The 21,608-nt window shown below is 44.1% G+C and overlaps 1 protein-coding gene across 2 annotated transcripts in view; it reads right to left on the bottom strand.

Annotated features, from left to right (window-relative positions):
• Window positions 1-18,964, bottom strand: part of MAMLD1 (mastermind like domain containing 1) — a 99,802-nt gene extending 80,838 nt beyond the window's left edge. For both annotated transcript variants that reach the window (XM_081276444.1, XM_081276445.1), the window contains exon 1: window positions 18,712-18,964. The gene's annotated coding sequence lies outside the window, so the exon portion shown is untranslated. The remainder of the gene's footprint in view (window positions 1-18,711) is intronic.
• Between the last annotated feature and the right edge of the window lie 2,644 nt (window positions 18,965-21,608).

The raw sequence follows: 21,608 nt of genomic DNA, 5'->3' as shown, positions 1-21,608 counted from the left end.
CTTGAGCCCAGGAGTTGGAGACCAACCTGAGACCAACATCATGAGATATAATCTCAAACACAAAACAAAAACAAAACAAAAATCAAATTATCATATTTCATACAAAATATAAAGTTTTTGACAAATTCAACATCCACTCATTACAAAAACTCTCAGAACACTAGGAATAAAGGAGAGCTTCCTCAACTTGATAAAGAGCATCTACAAATCCCTACAGCAAACATTATCCTTTGGAATGCAAGACTGGCTGCTTTCACTCTAAGACTGACAATAAGGCAAGGATGTCTGCTAAAACTACTGCTACAAATACTTGCCATTCTAGCTAGTGTAATAAGGCAAGAAAATGAAATAAAAGGCATGCAGATCAGAAAGGATAAAATATATAAGTCCCCATTTGCAGATAATGTGATTGGCCACATGTAAAATCCAAATGAACTGCCAAAATAAGTCCTAGAACCAACAAGTGTGTTCAAAAACCAACACACAAAAATTGATCACGTTCCTGTATACTAATAGCAAACATTTGGAAACTACACAAAAAATCATAATGCTACTATCATAGAGATAGATGTATCAATCAATAGCATAGAACTGAGTGTCAAGAAATAAACTTTAGGGCTGGGGTTGTGGCTCAGTGTTAGAATGCTTGCCTAGCATGCATGAGGCACTCGGTTCGATCCATAGCACCACATAAAAATAAAGATATTGTGTCCATTTAAAATTAAAAAATAAAGAAATATTTTTTAAAAAGAAATAAACTTTACATTCATGGTCAATTGATTTTTGACAATGGTACCAAGCAAAATAATGTAGAAATAATTTATCTTTTTGACAAATGGTGCTAGACAACTGGATATCTACATGAAAAATAATGATGTCAGACTTTTTTTTCACTGTTTATAAAAATGGGCAAAGGATCCAAATTCATATTTTTTCCAAAGAAAACATATGAATGAGTAACAGGTAGATAAAAAGGTGGTCAACATCACTAATAATCAGGGAAATGCAAGTCAAAAATCACACTGACCTATCACCTCACAGATGTCAGGATGTCTGTTATAAAAAAAAAAAAGACAAGCAATAAGAAGTGTTGGGGAGACTGGGGAGAAAAGGGAATCCCTGTACACTCTTAGGGAGAATGCAAATTGGTGCAACCATTAGGGAAGATAATTCGAAGTTTCCTCAAAATAATTAAAACTAGAACTACCATACAAACCAGAAATCCCACTTCTGGCTATATAATCAAAGGAGATGAGATCAACATATCAAAGAGACACCCGCATTCCAATGTTCATTGCAGCATTGTCAATATATATTTCCTAAGTTTCCTTCAATAAATGAATGGGTAAAGAAAAAGTGATGTGTCTTTGAAATGTGAATAACACAGAGAGAGAGAGAGAGAGAGAGAGAGAGAGAGAGAGAGAGAGAGAAATATTCAGCTGGTTAGGGGGATGAAAGGATGCCTGCTCAAAGTATATAAAATTTCAATTATAAAATAAATAAATTCTGGGGATGTAATATACAGCATGATGAGTATACTAAACAACACTATTTTCTTAAAATTTGCTAAGAGCAGATTTTAAATGTTCTCACCTCATACATACATATACACAAAAATGGTGACTATGGATGCTGATGCATGTGTTAATTAATTTTATTGTGGTGATCATTACACTATGTGTATTTACATCAAACATTCACATTGTACACCTTGATTTTATACAAATTTTATTTGTTAATTAAATATTTTAAAGGGCTGGGGATGTGGCTCAAGCGGTAGCGTGCTCGTCTGTCATGCAAAGAGGCCCTGGGTTCGATCCTCAGAACCACATAAAAATAAAATAATGATATTGTGTCCACCTAAAACTAAAAAATAAAGAAATATTTTTAAAATTCTCTCTCTCTCCCTAAAAAAATGTTCTAAAATAAAAACTTTAGAATGGAATATAGATCTAAATGTAAGAAATGAAATTATTGAACTCTTAGAAGAATCATAGGAATAAATCTTTCTTAAATATGATACCAAACACACAAGTGATGGAAGAAAAAAACTAAATTAATTAGGCTTCTTCAAAGTTCAAACTTTTGTGGTGCAAATAATTCCATGAAGAAAAGTAGAAAAATGCATCACAGAATGGGAAAATATTAGTAAATCATGTGTCTTATGACTCTACTGCTCCATGTATGTAAAGAACCCTTATAATTCAATAGGAAAACAAATAACTCAATTTAAACATAGGTAGAAGCTCTAAACAAATATTTCTCCAAATATCTACAAATGGCACATAAACACACAAAAACATGCTTAACATCATTAGTTAACAGAAACATGCAAATAAAATGCCACAATGAAATGCCATTTCATATTCACTACAATGTCTATAGTCAAAAAGACAGATGGGCTGGGCTATATCTTAGTTGGCGGAGTGCTTGCCTTGCATGCACAAGGCCCTGGGTTCAATCCCCAGCACCACACACACACACACACACACACACACACACAATCCCCAGCACCACACACACACACACACACACACACACAAAAATTACAAATGTTGACAAGGATGTAGAAAAATTGGAATCTTTACATATTTTTGGTGAGATTGTAAAATGGTGTAACTACTTTGGAACACAGATTGGCAGTTCCTCAAAATTTTAAACAGATATAACCCGGAAATCCCACTTGTAGGAATATACCCAACAAAAATGAAAGCATATGTCCCCATAAAACTTTTTACATGAATGTATTATTAGTTAAAATAGCCCGAAAGTAATAAGTCAAATGACTCTCAGTTGATGAACAAAAAGACAAAAAGTGGTCTGTCCACACAATGGAATATTTTTGGCAATAAAAAGAATGAAGTACTAATAGATAGATACTACAATGTGAGTAAATCTTTAAAAAAATATTATATCAAGGGAAAGAAGCCAGTCACAAAAGTTTACCTATTATATCATCATCTCATTTATAGAAAATATCCAGAATAGGCAAATGAAAAGAGATGGAAAACACATTAATATTTGCCAGGAGTAGGGGGGTCAGGGAGTATGTGGAACGGTTTTTAATGGGTAATTCTTTGGGGGGGGTACATTAATTAGGACTGTGGTATTGGCACATAAAAAAAAATCAACAGAAAATTAGAAAGATCCCAGAAAAATGATCTACCCAAACATACTACATTTTGACAGGGGATGAAAAAGCAATTCAGTAGAGAGAAAGTTTTTTCAACACATATTGCTAGAGCTATTGAGCATCCAAGGCAAAAAAAAAAAAAAAAGAAAGAAGAAAATAAACATGCAAACAAAAAGAACATCAACCTAAGTTTCATATCTTATACAAAAAGTCATGAACAGACATTAAACTGAAGAAGATATACAGATGGCAAATGAGTTCCATAAGAGACATTCAATATCATTAGACATTAGAGAAATACAAATGAAAATGACAGTGGTATATAACTACCTACCTATGAGAATGCACCTATCATGTATTTTGCTACACTACTATCAGAATTAGGTTGGGAGAAAAAAGTCAATCAAGAGATCCCATGATATATGATTTAATTTATATAACATTCTTTTGTAAAACATTCTTGCAATGTCAAAATTATAATTATATATAACAGATCAGTAGTTGCCACAGGCTTGGGATCTGATGTGGGGCAGAGCAGGAAGCAATTGGGTTTGGATATAAAAGAGCAAGATGGAGTATTGAGGTTCCTTGTAACAATGAAAATGTTCTTTATCTCGACTATAGCCACATGACTCTATGCATTGGATAAAGCTATTTTGAATTTAAAACCCACCCCCACACAAATTTGTGCATGTAAAACTTGTGAAATCTGAATAAGGTAGGTGTATCAATGTCAGTGTCTTGGTTGTGATATTGTACTATGGTTTGCAAACACATTACTGTTAGAGAAAACTGAGTGAATGGTATATGGCATCCCTCTTATATTATTTCCTAAAATTGCATATGAATCTATAATAACATGAAATATTTTTTTAAAAAAATCATACTATAAGGGTTGGGATTGTGGCTCAGTGGTAGCATACTCATCTGGCATGTGTGAGGCACTGGGTTTGATTCTCAACACCACATAAAAATTAATAAATAAACAAAATAAAGGTATTATGCCCATCTACAACTAAAAATATTTAAAAAAAACATTCTATAAAGTCTGTAATAAAAGCAGATGAACAAAAAAGACAAAATGTGGTCTATCCATTCAATGGAATATTGTTTGGCAATAAAATAACAGAATAAGAACAGTAAACAAATCCACCACTGAAATATCATATGTATCCAGAAATAGACTGAGATGTACATGTAAGTTGAATGTATAATAAAGGTGACCTTTCAAATGACTTGGATAAAAGTGCACTTTTTATATAATGGGTTTCTGATAACTGGGCAGCTCTTTGAAAAAAGGTAAGACCCATACCATACATATTTCACAAGAATAAACTCAAAATGGGTTAGGAATCTCAGTGTTAAACATAAACCCATACAAACACTGGAAGAAAATTTGGTGAATTCCTCTATAATCTTGCTGAGGAAAGTCTGTGACTCAACGTCCAAATGAGATTAAAAAAAAAAAAAACCTGATATCTGACTCCCCAAAATGCTTTTGCATGACAAACAAAACATAAATATCACATGAGTTACACTTCCATTGATTTACATATCTGTATACGGGGTAAAAATGGGAGTTCATAACCCACTTGAATCAAACTGTGAAATATGATATATTAAGAACTATGTAATGTTTTGAACGACTAACAATAAAAAAATAAATAAAAATAAAAATTAAAAAAAAAAAAAAAACCATAAATATCAAAAACCAAGGAACCAACTAGGAGAAATTATCTGCAACATATATCACAGATAGAAAACTAATATTTCTACCATATAAAACTCCTAAAATTGGGGATAAAAGACCAAAAACCCAATAGAAAATGGGAGAACAGACTTGAATACAGAATTCGCACACACAGACACTATAAAAAAGGCACTTAAGCATATGAAAGGATGTTTCAAGTCATCCGTAATTAGAAAAATGCTGATTAAAGTACACTGAGATATCATTTCTCACCTATCTGATTTGCAAAAATTAAAAAGTATAGCAGACATTTGTTGGTGAGGCTTTGGGAAAAAAGACACTCTCATACACTGGTTTTGGGAATGCAAATTGGTGCAAGCTTTCTGGAGGGGAATCTGGCAATACATAATAAAACTATATCTGTGTTTACTTTTTGACACACCAATTACACATCTAGGAATCTACCCTGAAGTTAGCACTTCAACAATGTGAAAATGTATATTATCAGGCTGTTGATTGAAGCATTATGATTATAAAATATTGGAACCAACCTAACATGCCTATATCTAGTATGGTATTTGAAAAATCTATGGCACAATCACAAAATACAGTAGTCTGCAGCTGTAGTGAAGAAGTGAGGAAGATGTCCTTTATGTAACAAAAAAGGGCACAGCAATATACAAATATCTATTTATGCAAAAATATAAAAAACTAATGTTTCCTATGTTCATATATGAATACACAACCACTATAACTTCACATCATATACAACCACAAGAATGTATGTATGATATGTCAAAATACATTCTACTGTTATGTGTAACTAAAATGAACAAATAAAAAATACAAAACAAAACAAAACAAAATAATGAGGTTGTTTACTTACAGATGAGCGGAACAAGGTAGAAAGGATAGAAGTAATGAGTCCTGTCACCTTTCTGAGAATTCTTTGCTGAACAGATCTCATTTTTTTAACTATGTTATTATTTCACATGCCCAAAAAAGGGAATCAAATTAACAAAGATGGGGGAAATAAAAAAGAATCTAAACAGAAACAAGTGAACTAAACCATATTCAAATAATCTCATGGGGATGAAGGATGAAGAATTAGCTCAGGTAATGTTTTAATAGTGATGAACAATAAACTCATAGACTAAAGACAAAAAGAATTCTAAACAAATACTGTACTCAAGTTAATAGGCCTCTTCATAGAGTCATGGGTTAGTGATTCTGAAATCACTTTCTGTGTATTCTAGGAATAAGTGACTAAATGTATTATGAATAATAGCAGAGAGATTTCTCACTGTCTAAAATAGAAATTATACATATGGAAAAGGGAAAGGAAGAATCAATGTTAGTGTTGGATCAGATTTAGAGGAACCAGCATGAACTCATGGTTTATTGATAGGTAGGTAGCTAGAGAAACAGATATTCCCCAAATACTAAAACTAATAAATGAAAAAGATACAGATAGTTATTTTCCTAGTTTTGTGGACTGAGAAGATTTAGTAGCAAATTCACATCTGTAAAACTTATCATACACCTAAGAATCCAGACCATGGTTTCTAAATGCCATTCTCCACTAAACAAATAATCAAAATGGGAAAATGCCTAAATTTAACACAGGGAAAATACAAGAAGGGCCTGAAGCAACTTGTGCCAGAAGTTAAGGCCAGGCTCAGAGATTAGACAAAAAGATGTAGGAGCCAATTTGAAGGAACTCCCACTGGCCAAACCTGAGCCAGGAGACTGAGGCAGGTGGACTACAAATTTGAGGCCAGCCTCAGCAATTTAGCAAGACCCCATGTCAAAATATAAATAAATAAATAAATAAAGTGTCCCTGGGTTCAATTTCCAGTACCAATAAAAATAAAATAGAGTAAAATAAAACAATGATAGTAAAGGATTATGACCCACCAAATAAAAGAAGCCAAAACTCTTCTTAATACAAATAAATGTATTAGTGAACATATTTACTTATGATGGGATAAGGGAAAGCTCTTTCTTACAGTAGAAAGTTAAATGATATATAAAGAATGTTGGGATCAGAAATTAATTATTTGGCAACGCATAATAAACTTGCCTCAGGCAAGGATCATCAAAGGACCGCTAAACTAGTGAGTTAAAGTTTGAAGAGTAACAAGATATTAACATAGCTTCAAAATATGTTCCTTCCCCTAAGATATTCCTTAATTGCAAGGGGAAGAAATGGTATTTTCAGAGTTGGAGACACCTGGCACACACCACTTTAACTATGTGATCAAATTGCCTGTCACCAATGATGAGATGTAGTGACCTCATACACCTCCTGACCTGCTATACCAAGAGGACACAATATCATGTCTGTTCTGATCCTGCCAAAAGTATAGAATCTGAATCTAATCATGAAGAAACAGCAGCAGACAACAAACCCAAATCAAATGATATTTCACAAAATAGCAGGCCTGTATTCTTCAAACATATCCATGCTACAAAACACAAAGTATTTCACAAAATCTGAGAAATTGTCCCAGATTAAAGAAGAATAGAGAGACATGAGAACTGAATTCACTACACAATTCTGGCTTCACTTTTGCTATAAAAAACATTATTAGAATAACTAGCAAAATCAAAGGTCCTTAGATAGAGTAATAGCAATTTTAGTTTCTTGATTTTGATCAACATTGTGTGCTTTTATAAGAGAATACCTTTATTTTTAGGAAGATAGATATACCTACACACACACACACACACACACACACACACCACACACACACACACACACCACACACACACACAGAGTTATCTGCAATTTGTTCTCACACAATTTGCCAAAAGTAATTGTGTGTAGAGGAGGTGGTATATTTAAAAAAAAAAGAAAATTCAGTCGAACGTTAACATTTGGAGAACTGAATGAAAGAATTTATTTTGATCACTCTTGCAATCATTCTGGAAGTCTGAATTTGTCAAGCAAAAAAGTTAAATTAAAAAAGGTTAGAATAAGTGGCCTAGGGAGAAGGTGTGGAGAGCCAAAAGTACATGCCTGAGAAAATGTTCCTGGTTGCTGGGTGGCTTTCCAAGAGGCAAAAGGACAGGAGTCTCCAGGCACACGCAGGCATTCAGGAAATGGTAACCTTCATTTGGATAGACTTCAAGGCAAAACTGGAGCCCTCCTTCTGACAAAGGATTCATTAGCAGTGCTCCTCAAGGCCCTGCTTGGTGTGACAGATGTCAGCTGGTCCGCTGAACTCCTTCCAGATCTGTACTCACAGGGCAAAAGCTTGAGAATCAGAGGACTCTTTTAGGTAGGGACACTTGGGAAGGTGGATAGAAAGTTGAATGGATGGAAGGACAGATGGATACATGAGAGTCACCAAATAAAAGACTACTGAATATCCATAGTGAAAGAACTTATGCAAACTAGTGATGATTAGCACATTCATTATTTTTAATAATTTCAGAGCACTCAGCAAAGAAAGCCCCTTATAACGTAAAGTTTATCAGGGACATGCTAAAGTGAGAACATTTAACTTGAGTCTAGTTAATGTACTGGCTGATATAGTGGCTACTGAGCACAAGTATTGTGGCTAGTCCAATTTGAGATGGGCTGGAACTGTAAAACTGAAATATGAAGACTTAACATGGTTTACAAAACACTGTACATCCAGGTGTGGTGGTGCAGGCCTGTAATACCAGTGGCTTAGAAGAGTGAGGCAGGGGATGCAATCCCAGGGCTGGGGATTTGACTCAGTGGTTAAACACCCTGGGTTCAATCCCTGGTAGCAAAGGGGGAAAAAAACCACAAAGAACAAAAAACAAAGGGAAAAAACCCTCTGTATAATATCTCATTAATTTTTATGTTGATTACATGTTACATGTTGAAATAAAATATATGATTCACATTAATTCCACCTGCTTCTTTTTTAATGTGGCTAATAGAAAGTTTAAATTTCCATGTGTGGCTTGGATTTGTAGGTCCTGTTCTATTTCTATTGGACAGAACTGCCTCGTTGATGAATGGCTTTGCTAGTTTTTGCTCAAATTTCACCTTCTCAGCAAGGTCCTTGCTGTCCATCCTATTGAAAATTGCACCCTTCCCTGGCAACGACCAATTCATCCCTTGATTTATTATGCCTCAAGGAACTTATCACTTTATATGCTACATATTTTACTTACTGATTTGTCTATCATTGGTCTCCCCTGCTAAACTACCTTTCATGTGTTCTTTTTTTTTTTTTTTTTTTTTTTTTTTTTTTGGTATGGTTCATTCCTGTACCCCTGGCATATCATTAATTTGCAGAAATTTTTTCACCATGGGTATTTAGTACCTTTTAAAGCTTTACTCTTGTGCATCTACTTATCCGAACATCTGTCTATCCACCCATCTATACATCCTCCAACAGTTCCCGGTACATTGATAACAGACTTAAATCTTTATTGAGTCCATTTTCTAAATAACTTTGACCAGCTCCTGAATTGACAAGCATCCAAGTCCCAGTTTTGGATTACTTAGGGCCCCAGTTTCATACCAATCCCTCCTTCCACATTGTACAAATAGGAGTGGAGAGGCAGCCCAATGCCAGCCTGTGCCACAGAGGGCCCACACTGGAGAAAAAGACCCAGGGCAATGCCCTCTTTCCCCAACTTGCATTGATTTTGAGGTTACAGGTCTTAATAAACATGAGTGAGAGGAAGGGAATAAATATATCTTTCTAAAAGGCTGACAGCCATCAGAAGCTCTGTGGTTAAGAAAGCAGATAAGTGGCTGGGCTGGAAAGGAGAGACAGTCCCAGAGCTGGTGGCAGCGTGAGGATGAGCAAGGTGCATTTTCTAAGTACGTCCTGAGCTATAAGTGGCTAATTCTTTCATGTGATTAAGAAAAGCAAATAAACCAAGCCCAAACACTTTGGATACAAGCAGTTGAGAAACTAAAAGCTTCTTTTAGAGGAGAAAAACTGTTACTCATTACAAAAATAAGGGTGGGGTGGCTTGGGTTTGTTTTTTCTTTCTCTAATGAAAATTAGCAAATATGAAGTCAAATCTAAAACAGTCCATCTGTTTAAAGTAAAATAATTTCAAATAACAGGCCCCTAAGGACAATCCCCCCAACCATAATTCAAAAAAATCTGTTTTATTTTAAATTGGGCATTGGTACAAGACCAACAAAATAAAATATTTACTGTTAACCGAGAATTACTCATAGATGTCGGGGGTAGAGGTGAGGGACAAAAATTCTTTTCTGATAAGCTACTATTTGATAGCTAGAAATTCAATCTCTTATCCCTGTATTCTGCTGACTGCAGGCCCACATGAAGCTAGGAGTGTGAAGGTTTCTTCTGTCAGGGCTTAGGAACTTTGGGTGAGCTACAAGATGGGACTCAGCTCCTAGCAACTTGCTGAATGACCCTCAGCAAGTGTGGGTTTCTCCAGCCCCTGCATCTTCATGTGTACAATGAGGGGTTTCTAAGGGAATTTCCAATTTTCCTCTTCTTTGGTACTACATAAATGCACATCAACTCTTTAGCCCAAAATTGTAGGACACTAATTTATATAAATCTCAGGGACTGAGATTTATATAAATTAGTGTCCCAAACAAAACTAAAACCCCAAATTTTCAAATCTCCAGTAATTTCAAAAAGGACGATCTTTTTATGTGTCATTTTCAAATATCTTAAGTAACTTAGAACTCAATTTGCTCTTCAGACAATCAGAGAGGGGAAGTAGTTTGCCCAGAGTGCCATGGCTAGTTGGTATCAGAGCTGGGCCCTGAGTGCAGGGGGATGTTTGGCTTCCATAGCACCAGGCACTCCTCCCAGATTTGGAAAGCTGATCCCAAACAGTACACCTTCCCAAGGGCAACAGCTAATTGCCCAACTTTCAAATTCACAAAGCACTATCTTTTTTGTTTGTTTGTTTGATCATGTGATGGTGACTAAATGGCTAGAGGGGATCTACTTTTAAGTATTTTGCATGACTCCTTCCCTTCCAGATAAATAATGAAATTAAGAGCAAGACACTCCAGCAAAGGATGGTAATCCAGAGTCACTCTGCATCATGCCCTGTACCAAAGGCACATTTGAAACAGGATGCAAATGCTCTCCACTTAAGCATCCTTGGCAGATCTGGCTGGTTTAACACAAGAAAGAATGAGTAAGGGAAACCCAGGGGTGACCAGGAGAGAGTGGAGGAGGGAGGGTGGGGGAGGAGGAGGAGAAGGGGAACAAGCCTGCAGGGAGACTCCCTCAGCTTAATACTGGAACAATTGATAAGGGCCTCACCTCCCTCTGTGGGAGGAAACCTCACCACCAGTCCCATTAGTGGACAAGGAAGGACTCCCAGGCTCTGCTCCTGCTCAGGGCACCAGTCACACTCCCAAAGTAACACCTGAGCCATATGCCAGGCAGCTTCTTGGGCTCCCTGGGGATGCTGGCTCCCTAGCAGGATTAGGGTAATGACACTCCTTGATATTTTCAGAGCTCATTTTGAGGGTTGTGGCTACCCCTAACAATCATGCTCTTTACCCCACTGCTAGAAACAACCAGATTGCTCACTTTAATTCTAATGTCAAGTTAATTATTTTAACACTAAGTTTGTCAGATTTGACTCCATATCCCGAAAATTAATTTTGGAGTGGCAGTGAAATAAAATGGCTTACTTCTTTGAGCTTTGTTACAACATGTTCATGCAACAAACAGCGAAGAAAATTTAGTAATTAGAGGTTAAATTAATCCTTGACAGACAAGTGGCTTAGAAACGCTGCACCCTCCTCTCCAAACCTAGCATAATGCATGCCAGTCTCTCAGAATTAGACACGCAAAGCATGTGACGTTGGCAACTGCACTGAAACTACTGTCCCACTTAAAATTCCAAGGTCGCGCTGGAACTTCCAGAGGCAGATATTAACACTGGGATCTCATTAAGAAGGAAACTCAAACAACCTTCTGCAACAGCCAACAGAGCCCACCCAGCTGAGCCTTCCATGGGGCCGACTGCCCAACTCTCCTGCAGGAAATTTGGAAGCCAGATGAGAGACAATCCCTTCTGAGGCCCTAGTGCCTGACCCTAGTCTTATCCTTCACTTCCAGCCTCCATTCTCTAGCTTGTTCCAGCCTTGGCATTCTGGTTTCAGTATGCCCCTCTACTGTTCTGACAATGCCTAGCACAGCACACACAGATGCAGGGCAGATTCTATTCCACCATATGAAAAATGTTCCTTGATGTGCTGCATTTCTTCTCACCATATTTGCTCTGCCTGGAAAGGATGCCTGTCTGCCCACACATGGGTGCAAAATGGGTGTTCCAGACTTGACTGAAAATTAGAGATCAAGATTCTGTCTATTTTGGGTTCCTTTTACTAAGTCCTCTCAGGAAATTCAGGCACCTCTCTGGACAGCAGTTTCCTCTTAATAAAATCATAGGGTTTCAGTATTCCAACTCAAAAACTCTATTTTTCAACATCTGAGTTTGTCTGCCTCTAGTCCCTAAAGGTTCACACTTCCCTCCAAAGATTGAAAGCACATGCCAGAGCCACCAGACCTTCTGACCCAGATGCCACTTGCTAGTTCAGGCCCTGCAGCCTCCAGTGACCTCTTCAAGAATCAGCAGAAATGTGTCTCTATAGCCAAATGTCCAGGTATACCTCAAGGTGGAAGAAAGGGGAAATCACAATGGCTGGCTGGCTAGACCCCCTTTCAACAAAATGGAATCCTGTGGCCTCTGGGGTATTTCCTTCTGGGACCTGGGGAACAGTTCTGAGCCTTGAAAAAATGGCATTTACCAATCCTGACTTAATGGTTATTTAGTGAGTAGAGCAAGCCACAGAGTACAGAGAAAAAGTAAGGTGGCTGGATACCCTCAAGAAAATAGGGGGGCAGTGAGGCTCAGACTGGGCTGTGCAGAAAGGGGCACTGGCTCCCCAGGGGTCAGAGGGCAACCAGGGCACGACTGGGTGCCACAGGAGGAACCCTCTTCCTAGCAACAGGCAGAGCCCCCTCCTTGCAGGCAGGGAAGGATGGGGGAGTCAGAAACTGGGGTCCCAGGGAAGCTTGGGAAGGCCCATGGGACAAGGAAAGTTCTTGGAGTTTGCAAATAACTTTTTCTTTCTTTCACCCGAATCTTCCTTAGGTTTCTAAGGATGCCTTTACTCTGGGGAACTGGTGCTTACAGCCAGTGAGGCCCCTTACTGTCGCTTTCCCCAAGGGATCTTTTTGGATTGTGACATATCCAATTGCTTACTTTGGAAATTATGAAGAGGTCAGATTTTAGGAGGAAACCTGAGGTTCCAAGGAAACCAAGGAGGCTCTGTGAAAGGGAAGAAAATAACTGGAGTGGGGGGAGGGGAGGAGAGCCAGAACCCAAGTCTTTTGCTTTCCTCCCCTCCCCTTGCAGAAATTCTCCAGGCTACAGCAACCCTGGGTGGTTATTTGGAAGGAGGACCCCACCAGTGGCTGGCGCCTAGCAGTGTTCTTGTGTAAATACCGTCTAACAGGAACTCTTCCTCACCTCTGTGGGGAACTCCCGGATGAACTGCCTACAATTCTAGGAGGTCTTTGCTGCATTAAGGCCAGGGATTACAAACACAAATAACAAGCGGAAAAACAAGTGCAACAAAATTCCTTCAGGTTCATTCCCATTTAGGAAGACTCCCTCCTTAAAGTCCTAAAAGATGTGTAAAAATCAGACCAGTTCCAACTGAGCTTTGTGATGCTTCTTTCCTGCCATACAGTTGACTGGTGCTGCCTAGGTTACTCCTTGGTGGCGTTGTGAGAGGTGTATGATGGGAATTGGTTTATTGTGCTGATCCATAGTAACCGGCTCCTGTTCCTCCATCATTTATCTCCCTCCCCAGCGACATCTGGGTTGGTCTATTCACACTCTCAGCATTCTATCTGCTCCAACAAACACTCAGCTTTTTCTGCTTGGATAAGGAGATTTTTTAGTTACATCCATTATATGTGTATCAACATTTATGGCAGCAAGATAATTGCCAAAGAGCTCAGAGGATAAAAGGTCCTTCTTCATAATGTCCACCCCCGCCCATTGCAAAAATCAATATTAACAACAAGCAGGACAGTGGCAGATTCTTGCAGGCTGCTGCGTCCCCAAAGTTGAAAATGTGATTTTTAGAAAATACTTAGCTGGACTAGAGAGAAAAGGAAGGCTTCCACATGAGTTCTGAACACACATCCAGTGGTGCAGTGCATGTGGAAGATGCAAGGCCTTTTTGTCCTTATAACCTCTGCTAAAGAACTATAAGGCCGCAAATCTGCTCTATATTTGATGAATCCTTTGGAAATACGCCAATCTAATTTCAAAGAGTTTAAGATCCTGTTATCTGTGGACCAACCCAATGATTAGGAAGGCCTTCCATCAATAGTTTGAGATGGCTGGATTAGAAGTACTGGACCAGAGGCCCTCTGGGTTGCCTCCAGGGCCCCCTGTCTATGATTTTGAGTTACAAGTTCGCACTTGCAATGATACAAGAAAGTGCACACATTCTACTCAAAAATTGTTTTGATTGGCCTTCTGCCAGTTTTTATTCCTTCCTCTTTTCCCTGCCCCTCAAAATCTCAGCCCCATTTCTTTATCTATCTGGCTGTTTTCTCCAGTGAGAAAGTTGAACGTGGTGTTTTACTTTCCCAGAAAATGACTACTTGTTCACAAATCATACTGCTTTAGAACTGAAAAGGAATTAGACTCAGAGGTTATGGGGAAAGAGCAGAGAAGGACAGACTTGCCTATGATCTCTCTATTAATTAGTGGGAAGAATTTTCTGGAACACAAGTTTTCCAGTTTCTGATCTAATGATCGCTGCAACTCACCATTGCAGAAAAAAATAATCAGAATCCTTTTGAAAAAGAAGTTTACTATGTATGCAAAGTTCCTTTTAAGAAGAGTAGTTCAACTACTGTCAGAAGAACCATTTACTTAAGATGAGTTTGTGCCCATTTCATAAGCCCAAACAGTAATTGAGTTTCCTAGAGATGAACCATTAACAGGTGCATTTTGAGCCTAGGTGATCAAATTTAAAAAGGAAAAGAAAGACATTAAACCTGCTTGCCAAGCTGAAAAAATCTTTCTCCTTACAAAAAAGGATGAAGAACAGTAAATTTCCTACCTTAAGATGCAAAGAATGTGTAGCCCCCAACCCCCATCCCAGCAACAGGCTATTTCCTGGTTGAGTTTAAAAATTCAATGACGTTCCTGTTTCAACCCACACATCTGTGTCACTGTCAGCGTCAGTGGCAGGAAAACAGACAAGTCACCCTTTGCTAATGATTTCCTAACATGGAATTTCCTTGTATCTCCTAAAGCCTTTCTTCTTCCAATGCTAAACTGCCCCCTCCCTCTTAAACACATTGTACCAATGGATGGAAAACTGAAAATGGTCACGGCCGGAAGAGGATGGTTTATAAGCAGAGCTTGTAAGGAAGAGCTTCAGCACTTGAGATTTTTAAAGAGAGAAGAGGGGAAGGACTGCTAGTGTTTCTATGCCATTAGGAACAACACAGGGAGATTTCCTTCAAAGGAGTCTGGAAATCTCTCAGCTACATCTCTTTCTTTCCCTCTTCCTTCCTCCCCCTTTCCAAGTTTCAGTTTGAGCAACATTCTCACAGCAATATTGGAGGAAACAAACTCACGTCCCACAGAAGTAGACAAGGGCAGAGGATGAGGCCCCCCAGAGCAGGGACAGGCACTGGAAGACCACCAAAGCACAAAGCAACACAGAAACCCGTCACTTTTCCCCTGTAGAGAATATCCTATTTAATATGTAAACTGGTTATCGAGAGAAAAGAGGGCTGTTACTTTAAGGGGAAGAAGCTGATTAGCTGCTCTGGCTGGCAGCAAACAGCTGGTCTGTCCGGCAGGTTCAAGGCCATTTCAGCTTCTCTCTTAAGGAGGCACCATATGTTCCATCTCGCACATCAGCAGCTTTATTTTCCAATGATCTTGCTCCAGAAGAGAAGCACAAAGGGGGGAGGAGAAGGTAGAACCAGTAGTTTACCCTTTGATTACTTTCTGGTGGTTTTAGATGCAGTTTGGATGTATGTGGTGTGTGTGTGTGTGTGTAGGGGGCTGGGAGAGTTTAAAGCTTTACCTTCTCCAAAGAGTAGAGAGCAAATGTTCAACTAACACTTATATATTAATAACCTCCAGAGATAGGAATGGAAGTGGAGTTGGGTAAAGATACCTGAAAAGGCCCAAATGAAACCTGGACATCAGCTTAAATGCGCATGGGGGTGCAGAGGCAGGGAGAGATCGTGAGGAATCTATGCTCCGTAAACCCACTAGCCTGAGCTGCAGTCCCTCCCACTTCTTCTTGTCTTTTTTTGTTTTTTATCTTATTGTTAGTATTCCCTTCCTGAACAAAGTTTGGGAGATGAGAAGTGGAGCATTTTGGATGATAGAGAAGAAGCAGGCTGATGTCACCATTCCTCCGTGCAAACCCTGGTTCCTCCAAGTTTTGGGGGGAAGCAGGTGTAAGGGGAAGGTCTCACTAAGTTGTAAATGATAAACCTGACTGCCTGAGCGTCTGGGACACCCACAGGCGCCAAATGCTGGGTCCCCGCAGAGGCAGCAGGCCGGTGCGTGGTCCAGCGCAGTCATTCTAGTTCTCACTGCCCGCCCAAGCTGCACGAACCCTGGAGGTAGCAGCTCCTACTCCCTCGGCGCCACTAAACAAAGGGCACCCGCGAAGAGTTTCAGCCGTTGTGTGTGTGTGTGTGTGTGTGTGTGTGTACCAGCGCGCGCTGGGGTGGGGGGCGGGGGATAGGGTGCGGCAGAAGGGCGCGAGAAGGAATGAGGAGTGTAGCTAGATGCGGGTGACGAAAGCCTACAAGCCGCCGCCGCCGTCTCCGCCGCCGTCTCGGCCGCAGGCAGGCGCGACAGCCGCCCTGAGCTCGGGCAGAGAGGGGCGTCCGCTGCAAAGCGAAACCGAGGAAACGGCGCCCCCTATGCCCGAGCCCTGCGACCGCAGTGGCCGGCAGCTTTTGCCCACTTCACTCAGCGTTGGCCACATCGGGCCCCCTCACCCGCGGGCTAGCTGTGCAAGCCCGCTGAGCCGTCTGGGTCGCAGGGATTTAGGGTGTCCAAGGCTGGCAGGCAGAGCGCATAGTGGGCACCAGGGGCTAGGGCTCCCCATGCCTTCCTGGGTTCCTGCAGAGGGTCCTTGAAACACACCCCCTCCCCCATCGCCTACATTTGCCCTCGGGTCCCAAGCAGCTCGGAGCCGCACGGAGGCAGCCGCCCCCGCCCCCTGCTTCTGCGTCCCTTTCCCCTTCCCTCTCTCCAGCCTCCTGGGAAACAAAGGGGCTTTTTATAAAGCGGATTGTTGGCGACAGCGGCGGCGGCGGGGGTGGGAGGGAGGGGGGATCTATAAAGACAAGAAGAGGTGGGAGGGAGGGAAGGAAAGAAGCTGCGAGGCCTCTAGGGGCCCAGGGCTGTGATGGTGTCTGGGAAGCCCCGGCGGGTACACGGTCGACCCCGCCCGGCCGATGGGCAACCGGGCGGGAGTACGCGCCTGCCAAGAACTGAGCGCCAAGCCGTTGTGATGCTGCCCGCCGGCTCAGAGTCAGGGAACACATTCCCCCGCCGTGGACAGGGGCTGATGGGGGTGGCACGATTCCTGCCGTGGTCTCCTATGGGAGACCTAGACCCTCTACGTAGTCAACTCTTGTTCGGGCTCAGGGAGACTTTGCGTCTTTGTTACAGCGCGGTTATCTCTAGCAAGCTCGGATCACTAGCCCTCACTGTGTCCCGAAGCCGGCCTTGGTCGGCTACACGAAAACAGCACGTTAGCCCTGGGGACAGCGCCCTGAGGGGTTCCTTCTGCTGCCAAACAAGCAATGGGAGTCCCTTTTCCTATGTCCCCTAGCCACTCGGTGCTCCCGCCTGCGCACACACCCACACTCAGGGTGCAGGGACTCAGCCGCGCCCAGCTGTAGGAACGCGGTGGGTAGTGAATCTCCTCGGCTGGAGGCGCATCTGTCTGCTAAGGTTCCGACGGCTTGGGGGCCGAGTTTTCTTGCAGGCTGATCCTATTAGTGTCCACTCAGTCCGAATTTAATCACAGATCAGAGTCAGACATCAATGCCAGCTTTCCAAGGAGGCTTCGGACACACTGCATCGGACAGAGCCTGGCCCAAGCCAACTGGCCGATAAAGTATTTTGCGGCGCTCCGGGGGGCTTCCCGCCCGCCCCAGCCGGCGCCGGGCGCCCGGCTCTGTTGCCACACGGATGCGGGAGCCGGGAGCGCTGAGTCTGGCACAGGGGCGGCAGGAGCGCGAGGTGGGAGACCAGTAGGGGCTGCCTAGGGCTCAGGGCTGCACTACCGAGGAGGAGTTGGCAGGGGAGGGAGCACTGGGCAGCGGGCTCGGCGCGTGCACACTCCACACTACTGCTCCGAGGCGGCAAACCGGGTTGGGGCGGGAGAATGTTTCCCTCAGTGCCCACTGCCCACCAGCCCGGCTTAGGGAGCTGGCATGCAAAGGAAGAGTCGCCAATGGCACCTGGGCTGTGAGCGGCCCAGGGGTGTTGGTATGGAACGGGAGCCTCCCGGTAGCCCAGCGCAGCCCAAGGAGCCCGAGCAGCTTGCGCTCTCAACCTTCCCTCCCGGGTATATAGCTGCCTCCGCCCGATTTCAGACGCCGGGTGGGAGCCGAGAAGCAAGCAGAGGCCGCGGCCCCGGGGTGATGCGAGCTGCGATCAGCCTGGTTGGGCTGGTTCGAGAGGGGGATGGCCACCCCCAGTGCCAGGTGGGCCCTGTGATCAGAGCAAACTTTGGGGTACCCCGGCTCCGCAGCACCCCAAGGTCCCGGGTCCTCAACAATAGGGACTCTAAGTGGGGGCTCCAAGTGTACCCTGGAGCCCCGAGAGCAGCTGAATCTCCCCAGCCCGCCCTCAACCTTACCGTGTTGCGGAGCTCCGGCGGCGGCCAGGGCAGTGCCCGAGGCGCGGGCGGCCGCCGGCGAGGGCAGCCTGGCCCCAGGCGCCCGCCGAATGGCCCAGCCCGGTTGCAGATCACCCCCTGGCTAGCGGCCGGTGCCCCCGCGCCCGCCCGCCGCCGGCCGCTTCAGCTCGCGGCCAAGTTCATGCTGGCGGCGCTGCAGTGGCGGCCTCAATCTGCTCGCTCCATTCCCACCGCCCGGCTCCGCGCCGCGCGCCCGGAAGGTGGAGTTTCGGGGGTTTAAGTTACTGATAGGCATTTCTCACTGCTGTGTCACTCGGGGAGGAGGAGACACGCACGCCGCACACTCACACACCCTCACACTCACAGCGACGAGCGGCTTTGGTCTTAAAGGAGAAGCTGCGCTGCCCTGCCCGCGACCCCGCCGGCCTCGAGCTTGGAAACACTGGGTTTCCAGGCTGTGATGGGGCTAAAGGTAGCCCCAAAGCACCGGACGCCCAAGGGGCCTCCTGGGACCTCCATTCACTTTTTAAAAGGGGAAAGTCACCCCAGTCTGGCTTCACTGTGGCCACCTCATTTTTCCAGTTAGCTCGAACCAGGGTGACATATATGTGTGGGGAAACCAAAGGGGCGCAAGGGGCTCGGGTGCACTCACCTCAGAAGCTTCTCACACTGTGGAGGATGGCCTGTGCCCTTGGCGTCAGGTGGCTTTCCTAGACGGTGAGCTGATGGGGAGAGGAAACATCAGTGTGACCAAGCACCCCTGGGCGCAAGCAGACAGAGCTTACCGGAGGGCCACGGGCTCAGCCCGGAGCGCTAGAAAACCCAAGCCTCAGGTAGACCTCCTGCATGTGGGAACAGCGAGATCCTGAGCTCTGGGTTCCCCGACACACGTAGAGAGAACCGGGAGAGTTAGAGAGCCAACACTCACCAGCGACAGGGCGAGTTAATGATCCAGACTCACAAGAGATCAAGAGAGACAAAGGGAGGACAGAGACTGAGAGACAGAAATCAAGTGAGGTAGAGACAAGTGGATGGAGAGGGGAGGGGGCAGAATCGAACAGAGAAAGGGAATTGAGAGATTCCTTTAGGACCCCCAACACGTCCCAGCGATGGGATTCTCATAAAAAAGTAGCATATTTAAACCCTTTCCCCCTTCCCACTCTCTGCAGAGCCAGATTCAGCCCCATCCTCCCTTGGGGAGAGGTGCTCACCTGCAGTGGGTGACTAGGGGTGGGTTGCGCCCGTCCCTCCGCCCACGCGTCGTCCTCTTGCTCACCAGCTCGCACCTGGACCTCCAAACAAATCGACCTGCAGTGGCGGCAGCAGGGACCAGACTTCTCAAGTGGTGGATAATGAACTGCACCCCCTCCCCTGTCTGCCTGGTGTTCCACTCTTCACTCCCCGATCCCCTCTCCGGCTCTTGGCGCGGAAGCTGTCGGTGTTGCCTGCCGGTGAGCTTACCCAGGAACCCAGGCGCGCGGGCCGGCGGCGGTCTCCCGCCCTACTGGCCCAGAGCAGGCAAAGCCCCTACCCAAGCTGGGCTGGACTGGCCCTCTCCGTGGCACTATTCCGGGCCCGACACCTGTGGCTTTTGCAGGAGCACTGGTTCCTCGCAAGCTGCCTGGCCAGCCAGTGCACCCTGTCTGCCCTCTGCTCTGGAGCAGAGGCTGGCGAATCCCCTCCCCCATCCCTGGGTGCTGGGTTGCACCCCTTCTGCAGGTTTCCCACCACAGGTGCGTTTACTAACTTGGACTTCTCTGGGCGGCGGCAGCGGCAGGGATTGAGAACCTCTTCCACTCGGAGATCAGCAGCGCTCTGCTCAGAGTACCTCAGAGTAAAGACCTGACGCTCCGCGGAGCCGCAGGCCATGAATAAAGGGGTGGGACAGCCGCCCGCTCAGCCCCTCCTCCCTCCACGCCTACTCCCTAGGTCCTCAGAAAGCGCCAGAGGGTCCCCTGCAAGAATCCCGCAGAATCTCTTGGTGGGCCACATGTAGGCTATTCTCCAAGGGTTTGACTAAGTTCGCTAGTGGAAGAGTGGCGTCTGGGCCCTACCTCAAGGCACACGTGCCGGACACAGCAAGAGCTTATCACCGGACCCGGTGAGGTGGGGTGAGCTGCTCCACCGCGCAGTAAGGAAGGAACCCACCTTGGCTGGGCCCAACTCTGTCTGCTTTGGAGCAGCAGGAGACCAGGAGAAGATATTGTTCTCTGGTGACTGAACTAGTTCACACCTTCAAGACCCCCACAGAACGGAAAGCCATCCCAGTGCCCTCCAGGAGCTGAGAGCTCTGGAGTCTGTTGAAGAGAATCTGATTAAACAAATTGAAATGGAGAGTAACCATGTCTATCACGGATCATTGGTCGGAGGCAGCTGCACATCCTCTGAATGTGCATCAGCCCAGGACGTGGGAGATGGGATTCTATTCCCTTTGCCTTCCCTAGCCTCATGTCACTCTGCATCCCCAGGGAGGCAGTGATGCTCATGATCCTTGAGTGTCCTGGAAAGACTGAAATCACAGATGCCAGCCGGCACCACCACTTAGATTGTCTCTAGTCATCTCAAACTGAGCTGAGCTCCTGTCTCCTCGCTTAACTGCCTTGCCCACCATAGTCCACTATCTCTGCTCATGATACCAGCATCCTTCAAGATACCCAGGCCAACAGGCTGGAGTGATCTGTGATTCTTCTCTTTTGCTCACATGCCATATCCAGTCCAGCAGACAATTCTGTTGTCTTTGTTTTCAAAATACACCCACAGTCTCAGCCTTCTCTTCTCTTCCTCAGCTACCCACTGGTCCCAGCCACCAACATCTTCTGCCTGATTTACTCCAGTAAGCACCTAGCAGACGGCCCTGTTTCTTTCTTCCCTTCCATCCTCCCCTTCCCTCTGTGCAA

The sequence above is a fragment of the Spermophilus citellus genome (assembly GCF_964194105.1).
Source record: "Spermophilus citellus genome assembly, chromosome: X".
In the NCBI taxonomy this organism is placed as follows: Eukaryota; Metazoa; Chordata; class Mammalia; order Rodentia; family Sciuridae; genus Spermophilus; species Spermophilus citellus.
This window is presented reverse-complemented; position numbering and strand designations above follow the sequence as displayed.